The 14,730-nt window shown below is 46.4% G+C and overlaps 1 pseudogene; it reads right to left on the bottom strand.

The window, feature by feature from the left end:
- LOC120875336 overlaps positions 1–14,730 on the bottom strand; it is a 40,011-nt pseudogene that overhangs the window by 16,746 nt on the left and 8,535 nt on the right.

The following is a 14,730-nucleotide window of genomic DNA, read 5'->3' as shown; positions in this document are numbered from 1 at the left end:
TGACTTTACATTGGATTGTACTCTGCTTCAGAGCCAGACCAGGGAAGCTCCCTAGGATGGGGTGGGGTGACTTTACACTGGATTGCACTCTGCTTCACAGCCAGACCAGGGAAGCTCCCTACGATGGGATCGGGTGACTTTACATTGGATTGTACTCTGCTTCAGAGCCAGACCAGGGAAGCTCCCTAGGATGGGGTGGGGTGCTTGAAGAGTAGCGCTCACCTCTGCTGGCCATGAGCTCACTCTTCCACCTGCTGCCACACTTGATGCTGAGCTCTTGGCTGTACTTGTCCCCTGTACCAGACCAGCAGCTCACAGCCTGGCCTGACCACCCAGCAGGTTCAGTAGAAGATATGCCTGTGAGTCAGGAAGGCTACCAGGTTCTGCTCCTTGTCGTCCTGGGCACAGTTCACATACCTGGAGTTGAGGCCGGGAAAGAGAAACCACAAGTGATGAGTCCCCTCCAGCTGTCAGACCTGATCTCAGCTCCTGGTCTTCAGTCTCTGAGGCTGCCACAGGGGACTTTCTGTTCACACTTTTTACCGCTCCATGTGAATTCCTATCTCCAGATCCTATTTTCGGTCCTATTCCTGGCTGGAACGCTTTTCTCTCCTTACCTAATTAGCCATTTTCCAGAGCCCAGTTCCACATTTGTCTTCACCTGGACTGACCGTAAGACTGGTGACCTGTAGCTCCTCTAAACTCAAAGTTCTCTTTCATTCCACAGAACTTGGTACTTGTAGGCTAGCATGCACTCCTTAGCACTCACCCCAGCCTCCCTTCTTTTCTGAGGCCTTTCTCCAGTCTCCCCACGTGTATACAGGGTACCATTCACTTGCTGACCCCTTCCTGTGGAAACTTGGAGTGTGCTCTGACTTAGCTCGAGACACAAAACAGTAATATACACTTTCTGCCTCCCCTGATGAAAGGCCCTCAGAGAAAGGTCCTGACCCCCATTCCTTCCCAGGCCTCAGGGCCCACTTCTCACTAGAGCTTAGCCTGGGGAGGTTGCTGCCCTCATGGGCTCAAGGTCCCTCATGTTAGGTTATCCTGGCACTGTACAGTTCTTCAAAAGTAGAAAAATTAAGGTTACATATTCCTAAAATCAATTGGTTAATTTCTATCTGAAGTATGTCCTCCAAAAGGACATGGGTTGTGTGATCTGCTTCAGTAATGAACCCTACTGTCTTGGAACACAGAAAGTGGTTGGTAAGGGTCACTTAGGTGAGTTTAAAGTGTCCCTGGTGAATCTAGACTCCTCAAGTTGTTTTCAAGTACCCCAGTTTTGTTGAACGTAGAGGCTTACATTTTGAGGGCATATGAAATGGCAACCCACTCCAATATTCTTGACTGGAGAATCCCATGGATGGAGGTGCCTGGTGGGCTACAGTCCACAGGGTTGCAAAGAGTCGGACGTGACTGAGCGACTTCACTTTCTTTCACTTTCACTACATTTTTATTTCTTTGATTCTATTGTCTTTTGAAAGGAAAGAACATAGTATGGTGGAAAAAGAGGAAAGATGAGAAAGTTATTGAAGGAGGCTGGTTGAGAAGGAAAAGGGTGTGGGCTTGAAGGAGGAGCGACCTTCATATCTGCAGGCTCACTGCACTCACCTCAGTCCAGTTGGCCCAAGACATCTCCTTTCCATCCACATACTCATAGCAGTTTCTCCCTTTGGTGATCTGAGTGTCAGAAAAAGGGTTAAAAACTTCTCTTTTTCTTTTTTGGTGGGAGGTAACAGAAGAATTATTTCCCTCTGCTATCATCAGTGCTCTTCATCCTCCATGAATTAGTTGTCAGTTGAGACCATGTGGTAAGCTCCTGAATGATCACCTCCATGTCTGAGTCTGTTGGTGCACTCAGGGCAAGGACTCCACACGGGAGAAGCCACTTCTGTATGCCTGTACCACTGTGCTCCCACCTCTCCTCTGATCTTTAGATAGAAGTCCCGTGTTCATGCACAGTGTACACTACACAGGGCTGGCCATGTTATCCTCATCCATGTCCTCACATGTAGACATGAGGTCCCTCGCCACATGCACCAATGATTGGTCAGAGGACAGGGGATGAGGGGTGTTCTCACCAGCCAGGAGTATCCACTCTTGGCAGCCTCTTCATCGTCTGTGATCTGGCCCACATAAGAGCCAAAGTGCAGGCCTAGTGGCAGATCAGACACCTTGTTCCACACTCCAAGCCCAGCCTCAGGGATGCCTGATGGTCTGATAACTTAACCCAGGGGGCAGACTGAGGGCTGAGTGATTGGCATGCGCCTTCTCCACTGTACAGTCCTTTACAAAGGTCGGCAGCCCGTGAATACCACAGCTGTCAGTGAAGTTCTCGCACTTCTCACAATCTGGAGGTGAGAGCAACGGGGATGAGGGGAGGTATAGTGATGTTGCTGGTCATAAAGAACTTCAGAATGAAACAGGACGCTCATGGCATTTGGCCTTGATCCTGTACCTCAAGTCATAAGAGGAAAGGGATGATTGTGAGACCAAATGGTGAGGTTATATTCTTGTGCCAAGGCCTCATAACCTCTTCTCTGTGAGTGGGCCCATGGGGTCACTCACAGAGGTAGTCATCATCCTGGGGCTTGCCAACCTCTTGGTACACATGGCTCGCTCTTTCTCGTAGACTCTACATCTTCACTTCAGTCTCCTTTCAGATGGGCCCATGGGGTGGGTCACAGAGGTAGTTGTTGTCCTGGGGCTCGCTGACCTCTTGGTACACATGCCTCACTCTTTCTCATAGGCTGTACATCTTCACTTCAGTCTCCTTCCTTCTGAGTTCTGAGTTGGAGAAGAGAAGCAGAGCAAGGCTGATGGGGTCTGGAGAGTTAGATCCTGTTTGATCAGAAACTGTGGTATTGCCCACTTGTTCATTTGTATACTTTGTTAAAAATTTTTTTATGTTTATTTAAAAAAATTTTATGTATGTATTTTTATTCATTAATGTTACATTATTTATTTATTGGCCACACTGCATGGCATGTGGGATCTTAGTTACCTGACCCAGAATGGAATCCAGCCTCCTGCAGTGGAAGCATGGAGTCTTAACCACTAGGAAAGTCCCTTCTCTGTACTTTGTTTTTTCTCTCTTTAACTACTGGTTCAGAGAGACTGAAGCTACATGCCCAGTTTAATGTTAGCATCCTGTACTTCCTGTTAGTAGGTTTAATTTCCCAACGTTCTTAGAAAATAGTTCACGGACACATGTACTCAGAAAATATATGTTGAGGGCATATTACAGATAAGGCATTATGCAGAGGCCAGGGGATAAACACTAACAAAGCGTGGTCCTATTATTACAGCTAGATTTATTGAACAACTTCAGTGTGTCAATACTTTTATATTTAATGGTTTCAAACACTTTACAGTGTGTTTGAAAACAATAAGAAGATTGCTTATCTTCAGTTTACAGATAAGCAGTCAGAACCTCAGAAAATATGTAAGATTTTCCTTTCCAAAGGCCACAGTGCTAGCTTAAATCCATACCTACCCAAAGTCTACCCTACATACCTGGGCCATAGTTATTAGCCTTTCTAGAGGAATTAGAGGAAGTGAAGTACCTAAGTTATTTCCTCTTACCCACTTTTTGTCTGAGGTGCTGTTCAGAGGTACTTGCCTCTCTGGGAGGAGCCACTGGTATCTGGGCCTGCTTGGGGCCACGTGTCTTCAGCAATTTTGATGCTCCTGGTAGTTCCTTCAAACTAGATTTGTTACTTACTAGTGCCTTGGACATTACCTTCTGTGTGAGAGTCACATAGTAAAAGACAACATACATTTCTTTAGTTCTTTAGGACTTTATGAAGTGTTTTCCCAAGCATGATTTTAGTTAATACTTTGACAATTCTTGGAAATATCCAGTGTTGCGGGGGGGAGGAGTGGAAAGGGGGTCTGAACAGTGGAGTGTAAATAAAGGACCTTAAGTGGGTAGTGAATCAAAACTAGAACTCATATCTTAAGGTTCTTTCCCTTCAACTTTCTCCATAAAAGTGAGAGCAAGGCAGGGAGAATAGCTGGAGAATCAACAAGGTCAGGAAGAAGAGGGTAAGGGCTCAGAGAAAACCGGGGTGGGGTGGGGTTTCTATTAAATAGTGCCCCTTTGATGAATGAGGAAGTGTGGAAAAGTACAGAGGGGTCAAAACACATCTGGAAAATGAGGTGACGAAGCAGTGAGATTGGGAAGAAAAAAGATGATTGGCAGAAACATATATAGACAATAAAGAAAACAAGCTAAAAGTTGCAAATTGCCATGGCCATTGAGACAATGTTTGGAATTAAAGTAGCTGGTCCCATCAATTCTGCTTGAATAAGGTTGTACAGCTAGCTGGTTTTCCTCTGTTTCCTGATCCATAAATTGGTATACATGCTAATTCTTGATGTTATAGTGGACATGAAGTTTAGTAACATTCAACAAAATGTCTGTGAGCTATTTGATACAGTATGAATGTGAGAGTCCATCCCTGCTATCAGTTTACCCCCTCAGCTGTCTCTGTATTTGAAGTCCAGCTCACAGATACTATCTTCAGCATTCCTTGACCTTTTTCCTCCTAGATGAATGTTTAAATGTGGAGTCACTCATTCAGAAAACATTCAGAGGGCCCTCAGGGGCTTTTAGCTGGGCCTGAACTTCTAAGAATTAGCAAATATGGCCTAGGCTCTCAAAGCTCACGACACAGGGGCAGGCTAAACAAATGATTCTGTTTGGTAGTTAGAATAGAAAATAGGAGTCCAGAATGGCGGTGGCTAAAAGACCAAGGAAGGGAAAAGCCCGTGAAAACAGAACAAAGGAAGGTCCGAGGACTGGAGTGAGGACCTCGGGTAGAACAACACTCTTGGCTAGCCCAATTTACATAGGGCAGGCCCAGGGGGAGGAAAAAAGAGAAAGAGGAGCCAAAGGGCTGGGGGGTGGGGGGGTCTCTCTCCCCCTCTGTGCTTGTTCTCTCTCTTCTCTTGGCATCTTTGGGTCGGCATGCCCTCACGCCTCAATGATGTATTTTCCTGTTAAATAAATAAATTCCTAAATAAAACTGAGCTGTAACACAGAGCTGTAACACTGATCTGTCCAAGAGCTACAACACGGTCTGTTCGAGACCCAAGAGCTATAACATGGTCTGTATGAGAGCTGTGACATGCCAAGAGCCTTAACGTCCATCGCTTCAAATTTTTGTTGAGATGAGACAGAACCAAGTCTCCTCGGTAATCTCTTACGCTCCCCTGACATCTATGGTGACTTGGGTTTAACCTGGCTGAAACAACCTCAGCGTGGTCCCCCGCAAGGACAAGGATGAGGCCAAGCACAGCAGGAGCCCAACTTGGCGAAAACTCCTGAGGTAGAAGCGGAATGCGAAGAAAACCCAGGGCTGGAAACCGGGACAGCGAAAAACAAACTCAGCAGAAAGCTCACACTGCTCAGTCTCAGATTCCAGAAGACCTCCAGTTAAGGTAGGAGGTCCTCGCTCCTGTGGCTGGAGGGACATATGTCTAACAAAATCTTAATTCCTTTACAGTTTCTTGTTTGCTCAAACCCCCTCGCGAAGAGGTGGGTGGCAGTGGGTGCAACTGAGGGACTCTGGAGAGGCTACTCTTCGATATGTCCCAAAGGCACTGCCTGCTGAGCCCCACTAGCTATTACCCAAGCTGGTGGGGGTTCTTCTGTCCTTAATCTTTGTGCCAAGGATCAGGCCAATGAAAGCTGTGAGCACAGGTCAGCTATTTAGCAGATTCTCTGGCAGGCTATGAAGGGGATTCCTTGGCACATTTTTCCCACTGCTTTTTCCTCCTGTCCTTTAGCTCTCTCTCCTGGGACTCAGAGCCCAGCCAAAATCCAGGATGCCTGGCTTCAGGACCTAATGAAGCTCAGGCTCTGATGTCTCATTGCAAAAATTCAGTGAGAGACAAAGTGATTGGTAAGAGGTGGATTTGTTAGAGTTCAGAGAGAAGCACACTGCACTGCAGGGTGTGGGCTATTACAGAGGGCTCTGAACATGGAATGTGGCCTGGCTAGGTTTTGCCAGCTGAGTGAATTAATATGCTAATGACTGGGAGGATCATCCTAGCCATTGGGGAACCACCCACTCCTCTGTCTTTTGACAGTGTCTTGGAGCTGCCACCTCTGGGTGTGTCATTTAGTTTACAGATTGGAGATTAAGGTTTGCTTGAATTTGACTTGTCATCTTAGACCCAATTGATTTTAAGCAGTTTATGTTACGCTCTTGTGCTGTGTCATTCTTTCAAAGGTTGTTCCCTGTCCCCTCCCCTCCTGTTTCATACTTTTTTCCTGAGCCCCATCCAGGCCCACAGTGTTGCCTCTACAATCTTCTGGAGGGACAACTAGAAAATAGCTGGCCCTTGGGAGGGAAATACTGTATAATATCCAATCCTTCTAGATGTTCAGCCCTTCATCTTCCATGTTTCCTACAGCATGTACAACACCAGCATCTCTCACTGAACCTGCTAGGGCGGGCGACAGGCACACAGTGCCTGCTAGAAGTCCACCAGTTGGCATCCCTTCAAAAGCAGTTGGGCTTCCAGGGATAATGTTTGCCACTTTGGGAGTTAGCCCTGCAGGCTGTTCGGGCCCAAATCCTTACCACCCTTCTCCTAAAGTTATAAACATACCCCTGGATCAAATCTCCACTCTACTCTTATGGAACATCTGTTCTGTTGCCTCTTAAGAGATTTGTTCTTAAGCCAATTACTAACTCCTACAATCAAGACCTTGCCCCCTTGTATGCAACCCTGCCCTCTTGTTGCTTTACCCAGTCTATTATTAAAACACCTTAATGCCCCTAATAGGGCCAGATAACCCACTCCTTTGTCATTACTTCTGTTATTACATAAAGTGGGTCTATGACAACAATGCTTACCAGGGAAGACACCCTTACCTGCTCTTATGGAGGACTAGGGGAAGAAATCAATGACTTAAATCCCTTAGAGTAGTAAGAGGATAAACTTATGACTGTTTCACTGTTTCCCAGTCTCAGGGCATAGGCTTGGATTGCTTTACATCATGATATCTATTCTCATCTGAACAAAATGAGTTAAAATTACAACCCTTTAATCCTACCTAGCATTGGTCATGCTGGAGACCTTGGGGATGCCCAGCTCCAGTCTAGGGGTCCCAGGAGGTCAACCTGCCTCGACCTGCCTCAGAATCTTGTCCTTGAAAGATTGTCATGCCTCAACCAACTTGGGGATTTGCCAGTCCAGGGGTCCTGGGAGGTCATCACTCCTTGATCTGCCCAGGGACCGAATTCTCTGGAGGCCAACCTGCCTCTACCTGCCCAGGGATTTGATCTCCAGGAGACTGTCATGCCTCAGCCTGCCTGGGGATTTGCACCCTGACCTGAGGATGCCTGGCTCTCAGGTGCAAGAGTACTGGGTAAGATAAGCTTCAGAAATACTCACCCCTAAGGAAGTCCACCCATGGAAATAGAAGGAAGCCTATTATTGTGGGACTGTGCCCAGTCTCAGCAATAACTGAGGAGCCCAACGAGTTAGTCTTCTGGAAAGACTAAAGAGGCCCTCCAAAAGTTTACCAATCTGGACTTAGACTCTTATGAGGGACAGGTGATTTTAAAGGACAAATTCATGTCCCAGTGTGCATCAGATATCAGAATAAAATTACAACAGCTACAGCAGCAGGACCCTGCATCCTCTTTAGATGAGATGGTCCACACAGCCAGCAATACCTTTTATAACAGAGAACAGGAGAAGGAGGCCAAGGCCCAGGAGAGGGAGAGAAGGAAAGACTAGTCATGCCCTAATGCTGGCCGCCCTCCAGGGAAGCCCTGTGGCAAACCCTGAGTCTTTAAAGGACAAGGCATGAAGCGAATGCGTAATCTGTAGACAAGTGGGGCATTGGGCCAAAGAGTGTCCAAACCGTTATAAGTCTCCTAAAACGACTTGCTTCAAATGCCATCAACTGGGACATTGGGTGGCACTCTGCCCTTGGGACCCAAGAGCCTCAAGGTCAAGCGCCAAGCCTTCCCTCACGATGGTTCAACAGGACTGAAGCGGCCCACTCCAGCTAGCCCGCCTGTCACAGATAACCATCACAGGGCTAGAGCCAAGGGTGCAACTGGATGTGGCAGGTAGGTCCGAGAATTTCTTGGTTGACATGGGGGCTACCTACTCTGTCTTGATCTCCTACTCCGGAGCCTTCTCCTCCCAAACCTGTACCATTTTGGGTGCTACAGGAAAAACAACTACTAAAAGATTCACCCAAGCACTTCTTTGTTGCTGGGATGGACAAATATTTTCCCACCAGTTTCTGGTGGTCCCTGAGTGCCCTACTCTCTTATTGGGAAGAGATATACTCACTAAACGGGGGACCACCCTTGTGATGGGAAGTTTTTCAGCCTCTAGAGCCCTACAGCTTCTGGTTACTACTGAAGAACCCATTACACCCTCTCCAATAGAGAGGGACCAAAGACTATGAGAAAACAAAATTAACTCCCAGGTGTGGGACGAGGGGACTCCTGGACAAGCCCTCCAAGCTGAACCGGTCATCATCATCCTCCGAGATCCCACTTGGTTTCCCAATTAGAAACAAATATCCCTTCAGAAGAGAGCCTTCTTCTGGGAGGGACTATAGCCTTTAATAAATAAATTCCTTATTTGTGGGCTATTGGTACCCACCAATCAGCCATGTAACACCCCACTTCTCTTAGTAAAGAAGGATGGAACGTGGCGAACGGTTCAAGATCTCCGGATCATAAATGAAGCTGTAGTCCCCCTCCATCCCACAGTATCCAATCCCTATGTAATCTTGGGAGAAATCCCACCCAGTGCTAGGTGATTTACAGTCTTGGATCTCAAAGGTGCATTTTTTTTGCATACCACTGGCTAAAGAATCCCAATATCTTTTTGCCTTCGAGTGGGAGGCCCCAGGAGAGGGAGGCCCCAGGAGAAAAACACCAACAGGTGACTTAAATAGTATTACCTCAGGGGTTCAGAGATAGCTCCCACCTATTTGGACAGGCCTGTAGTGGGATCTCCTAGATCTGGACCTGGGACCTAATGGGAAAATATTACAATACGTAGATGGCCTACTAATCTCTCCAGATGAGAAAAATGCCCAACAGCATGCAATGCAGGTTCTAAACTTTCTGGCAGAGAGAGGATATAAAGTCTCCCATGCTAAGGCACAGATGGTTGAGACAAAGGTCACTTACCTGGGAGGTCAGTCCAGGAGGCTGTCCTCTGAGTGGGTACAAGGAATCCTGCAGTTTCCCTCCCCAGCAACTCAAAAACAATTGCAATCTTTCCTGGGGGCTAACTGGGTATTATCGAATCTGGATACCAACTATGGTCTTAATTGCCCAGCTTAAAGGGGCAGGATGATTCAATCCCACTGATGTGGGGAACTCCTCAAAAGAAGGCAGAGGCTACACTAAACAAGCCTTAACTCAGGCACCTGCCTTGAGGTTGCAAGACCCAGAAAAAGCATTCCAACTTTATGTCCATGAAAGAGAGGGAATAGCCTTGGGCGTGTGCCGGGGTCCAGCCCCAGTGGATCCAGGGTGATTTGAAGGTGGGGACGGAGTCGGCGTCCTTGGAAATAACTTATTTAATTACAGATAGAGAGGGATTAGAAAATTAGTAGAGAAAAAGAGGCTGAATAACTTGGTTCACATGGAATACCAATCACCACCTACATAGGCCGCAGGCGTCTTCCCATTCTCCTGAAGGAGAGAAGGCACTGAGGCCCCCGAGGTCCGATCTTAGAAGCCCAGGCAAAATTAGTAGGCTTGGTGGGTACCCATGCACCAGATGGGAATTTGGCCAGAAAATAGTAGGAGAGAAAAAGAGGCTGAATAACTTGGTTTATGTGGGATACCAATAAAATTCCAAGACAAGGAATTTGCACCATTTACGTTGGGCCACCAGTGGCACTTGAATATCGGAAGGTGCCCCTCCTTGGGCTCCTCCTCGCGTGGGCTTGAATACCGGGGCAAGTAAGCAGACATGGCGAGCACCCATGCTCCAGATGGGAATTCAGCCAGAAAAACGGGGAGTAAGAAAGAACGACATGGGGGAATCAGTCTTTCCGGAAACTGATCCAATTTCTTTATTTTTGGGTTTGCTTATATACCTTTTGTTACACATAGGGATGAATACAGAGTCACGCGGGGGTCAGCAGTCCTGACCTTTATCAAAATCAGGTGCTTCACATAAATGTATAAAAAAAAGGTCTTAGGGGTTTTACATCATCTTCTGGCCATGAGGCCTGCTGACATTTTATGAACCTTTCTTTCTGATAACCAAAAACTTATTTTTTCCAAGGGTGTTTTTTCTTAAACCAGGCACCACCCTTCAAATAAAGTTGCATTCCTATAGGGTGAGGGTGTAGTGAGTTACAATCAAGAAAGGAATTTATTTAACCCAAGGTTAACATGATTAATCTTAAAGGTTAATACTTATTAACCTTATTAATCTTAAAGGTTAATACTTATTTCTCCTATATGCTTAAAGGTTAATACTTATTTCTCCTATATGTTAGTTATATTCATTATAAGGACAGGGAATATGGAGATTTAGTAGCAAACATCAGCCCAACAAATGAAAATCCTTTCCCCAATGTTCCCCTTAAGATCTATTTAGTCTTAAGATAGTGATAAAGTTACATTTTTACATAGCAAGGACACAGTGATTTATAACAAAGTACAGTGATCTATTACAAAAGAGAAAATTCATTAACTCAAAAAGTCTAGTATTGCTAACCTTAAAAACTACTATATTTCCTTTTCTGTATTCCAAATACATTGATTAATATATTCCCAAGTGCCTAAGGATATGGAGGCCTGGCGGCAATCATTGACTCAACAATGAGAAAATCCCTAATACTCCAAACTCTCTGTGCTGTTTATGGTTGAGATGTAGTAAACAATCATGTGGTAGTGGCAGGAGTATGGATAATCCTGTCACACAAGCTAGTCTGTCAGGAGAGAGGTTTGACCTGAGACACCCTTGTCACACCCAGGGCAGGGAATTAGCAGCAATTATTGGCACAACAAATGAAAAAACCCTTCACCAATATAATTCCTAACCAACCCACTATACTGACAATTTCCAACTTACCAAAGGAATTTGCCTTTAGTAAGTCTAAAACATCTCGTGCCTCTCAGGTTGGGAGGCTGTAAATAATCACACGTGGCCGTGGCCAGATGAATCTATACAGGCGGGCTAGATAACTTTCAGAGGAGTCCGTAAGCTGAAACACTCTTGTCATGCCCAGGAATTTTTATTGACTTGGAGCTGCATGTTAACTCTTTCTCTGAGAGAAATGGTGATGGGGGAGAGCCCCCTGTAAAGTCAGAGGTGTAGGGGAGAGCATAAAACAGACTCTGGTTTTGGGGGTAGATGCTCGGGAACAGGGGGTTTCCTGAGGCTTGATCACGCCTTTGCGTATGCCAAGCCTCCTTCCTCATGACCTTTGCCATGGGCGGAGTTCCTCACGCTGGCCCCCGGCAGGCGTGTTAACTCAAAGTTTGGGATCTGAGCCCCAACCTGTTGCTTACTTATCCAGGTGGCTCAGACCCGACTGCTTGAGGCTGGCCCCCCTATCTTTGAAATCTTGCAGCTATTGCAATCCTGATAGAAGATGCTTTAAAACTCTCTTTTGGGGGCAAACTAACTATTTTTACCAGCCGCCAAGTGAAACTCCTAAATAGAGACAATTATGGACGTCTGATAAAAAAATCCTCAGATACCAAGTAGTGCTGATGGAAAATCCAGGCCTCACTATATCCCCTTGTGAGGTTCTTAACCCAGCTACCCTCCTGCCTACCCCCGAGGGCTCTCTCCCCTTTTCACTCTTTCCTAGAAACCTTGGACCACTGGACAAAACCCCGAGAGGGATTGTCGGAAGATCCTCTGACCAACCTTGAGGAAATCTGATACACTGTTGGAAGCAGCTTTGTCTTGGATGGAAAAAGAAAAGCCAGATATGCAGTAGTCTCCAGTTTTGAGACCATAGAGGCTAAGCCTCTGCCACCAGGTACTTCAGCCCAGTCCGCTGAGCTCATAGCCCTGACTCTAGCTTTAGAGCTGAGAAAAGGAAAAAAAGTAGCCATTTACACTGACTCGAAGTATGCCTTTCTGGTGCTACATGCACATGCTGCTCTTTGGAAAGGGGCCATTTGACCACCTGAGGGTCCCAAATCAAATATGATGGTCAAATTCTTAGACTCTTGGAAGCAGTCCATCTGCCCACTGAGGTTTCAGTCTCCTGCTGTAAAGGACACCAAAAAGGGAGCACAGAAGTGGCACAAGGGAACCAAGCAGCTGATCAGGCAGCTAAGAGAGCAGCATTACAGAACCATGACCTAATAGGGGTTGCCACCTTAGTTCCACAGACTAATTTGCCAAAAACTTCTTCATATACTGAAAGTGAGACTCTTAAAGCTAAGAGTGAGGGCTTTCAAGAAGGTCATATGGGGTGGTTGCAAAAGGAGGGACTCCTTTTTCTGCCTGAAAACCTCCAATGGAAGTTGGTTAACTCATACATGCCACCACTCATTTAAGGGAAAAGGCCTTCCAAAGATTACTAGAAAAGTCCTTCAGAGGAACAGGCTTCCAAACGACTAAGGCAAGTTGTCTCCCCTTGTCCCACTTGCCACTTAACCCCCAAGGAGCTCGAAGACCCCAGCTGGCCCAGCCCATCCAACGACGTGGGGCCTACCCAGGAGAAGACTGGCAGATGGACTTCACACAGATGCCAGTTTCTCAAGGGTATAAATACCTATTTGTCATGATAGATACATTCACAGGTTGGATTGAAGGCTTTCCCAACCAGACTGAGAAGGCTGAAAATCTTCTCCATGAAATCATTCTGAGATTTGGTCTGCCCAGGTCATTACAAAGTGACAATGGGACATCATTTACTTCTAAGGTCACCGAAGGGGTCTCTAAAGCATTGGGGATTACTTATTATCTCCATTGTGCCTGGAGGCCTCAGTCTTCAGGAAAAGTAGAGCAAGCCAACCAATTCTTAAAATCAGTGATAAAAAAGATAAGATAACCCAGGAGACCTCCCTGGGATGGAAGCTATTTACCAATAGCTCTCCTCTGCGCCCGTATTGCCCCTAAGGAACAGGTTGGTCTTGGTCCTTATGAGACGCTATATGGGAGACCTTTTGTTTAAGTCAATGACCTCCTCTTAGATCCAGAGGCTCAGACCCTCCAGTCTTATATCACAGCCATTGGGCAATTCCAACAGGATATATGCTTGTGGGGTGTGAAACAAGACCCAAAAGATTCTAAGGAGTCACCACTATATGCTCCAAGGACTCAAAAGTCTGGGAAGATGGGTCCCCAAAGGCTCACCTCCAGCCCACATGGAAGGGCCCTTACGCTATAATACTTTTCTACCCCCACAGCAGTCAAGGTACCAGGACATGACTCCTGGATTCACTACGCACGAGTCAAGCTGTGGAAGAAAACAGAAGAGGACACTCAATATACCTGTGAGCCCCTGGGAAATCTCAGATACCTATTCAGAACTATATATGAGTGCCATTCTAATGAACACCCCAAAAATCTAGTTTCTTGGGATAGGATTTCTCAGGACAGCTCTAAAGAGCCAACACAGCCTTGCCATGTGTTGTACTCCAAAACAGATAGGAGATAGATCTGATCCCTGAACAAGGAGGGATTTGAGCCATCCTGGCAATGGGAATTTGGAATTGGCTAATGCCTCTGCCACTCCTTGTTATGCCATATTGATGCTGCTTATGATTGTTCCATGTGTTATCAATTGTCTAACCTGTTTTGTCTCTGCCCAGGTCAAGAAGCTACAACTTGCAGTGCCAGTTAACAAAGATACCTAAAACTACACCCGACCACGGAAAATATCACACCCTTAGATGGACACTGCTATAAGGACTCTGAGGCCTGAGACCAGCAAGAGGGGGAGGCCCAATACCCCTCGCCGTCCCAGTTCAGCAGGAAGTAGCCAGAAAGACCTCGACGCCCCTATTCCCAAAGAATTGGGCCTCCCATCTCTTGAGAGGGTAATGTTAGGTAGTTAGAATAGGAAACAGGAGTCCAGAATGGCAGTGGCTAAAAGACAAGGGAAAAGCCCATGAAAACAGAACAAAGGAAGGTCCAAGGACCAGAGTGAGGACCTCGGGTAGAACAAACAACATCCTGGCTAGCCCAATTTACATAGGGCAGGCCCAGGGGTAGGAAAAAAAAAAAGAGGAGCCAAAGGGCCGGAGTTCTCTCTCCCCCTCAACGCGCTTATTCTCTCTCTTTCTCTCTCCACCCCCCCACCCCACCCCCACCCCGCCCTTCGCGATTTCCGCTCGGCATGGCCTCATGCCTCGAGGATGTATTTTCCTGTTATTTTCTAAATAAAACTGAGCTGTAACACAGAGCTGTAACACTGATCTGTCCAAGAGCTATAACACGGTCTGTTTGACCACCTGAGAGCTATAACATGGTCTGTCTGAGAGCTGTGACATGCTGAGGGCTTTGATGTCCATCGCTTCAAATTTTTGATGAGATGAGACAGAACCGAGGAGACTACACTCCCCTGACAGTTCCACGTATAAGAGTTGCCTAAAGAGTCGGACACGACTGAGCGACTGAACTGAACTGAACTGAATCAGAGCTCAGAGGAAGGAGCTGTACGTCCTCCTACCAGAAGGAGCATTTGAAATGAGTTCCAGGTGATGAATTTTTCCTTCTACCTATCTGAAGTCCCTTCAGTTACTTTCT

This window comes from Oryx dammah, unplaced genomic scaffold (genome assembly GCF_014754425.2).
Source record: "Oryx dammah isolate SB20612 unplaced genomic scaffold, SCBI_Odam_1.1 HiC_scaffold_16, whole genome shotgun sequence".
Lineage (NCBI taxonomy): Eukaryota > Metazoa > Chordata > Mammalia > Artiodactyla > Bovidae > Oryx > Oryx dammah.
This window is presented reverse-complemented; position numbering and strand designations above follow the sequence as displayed.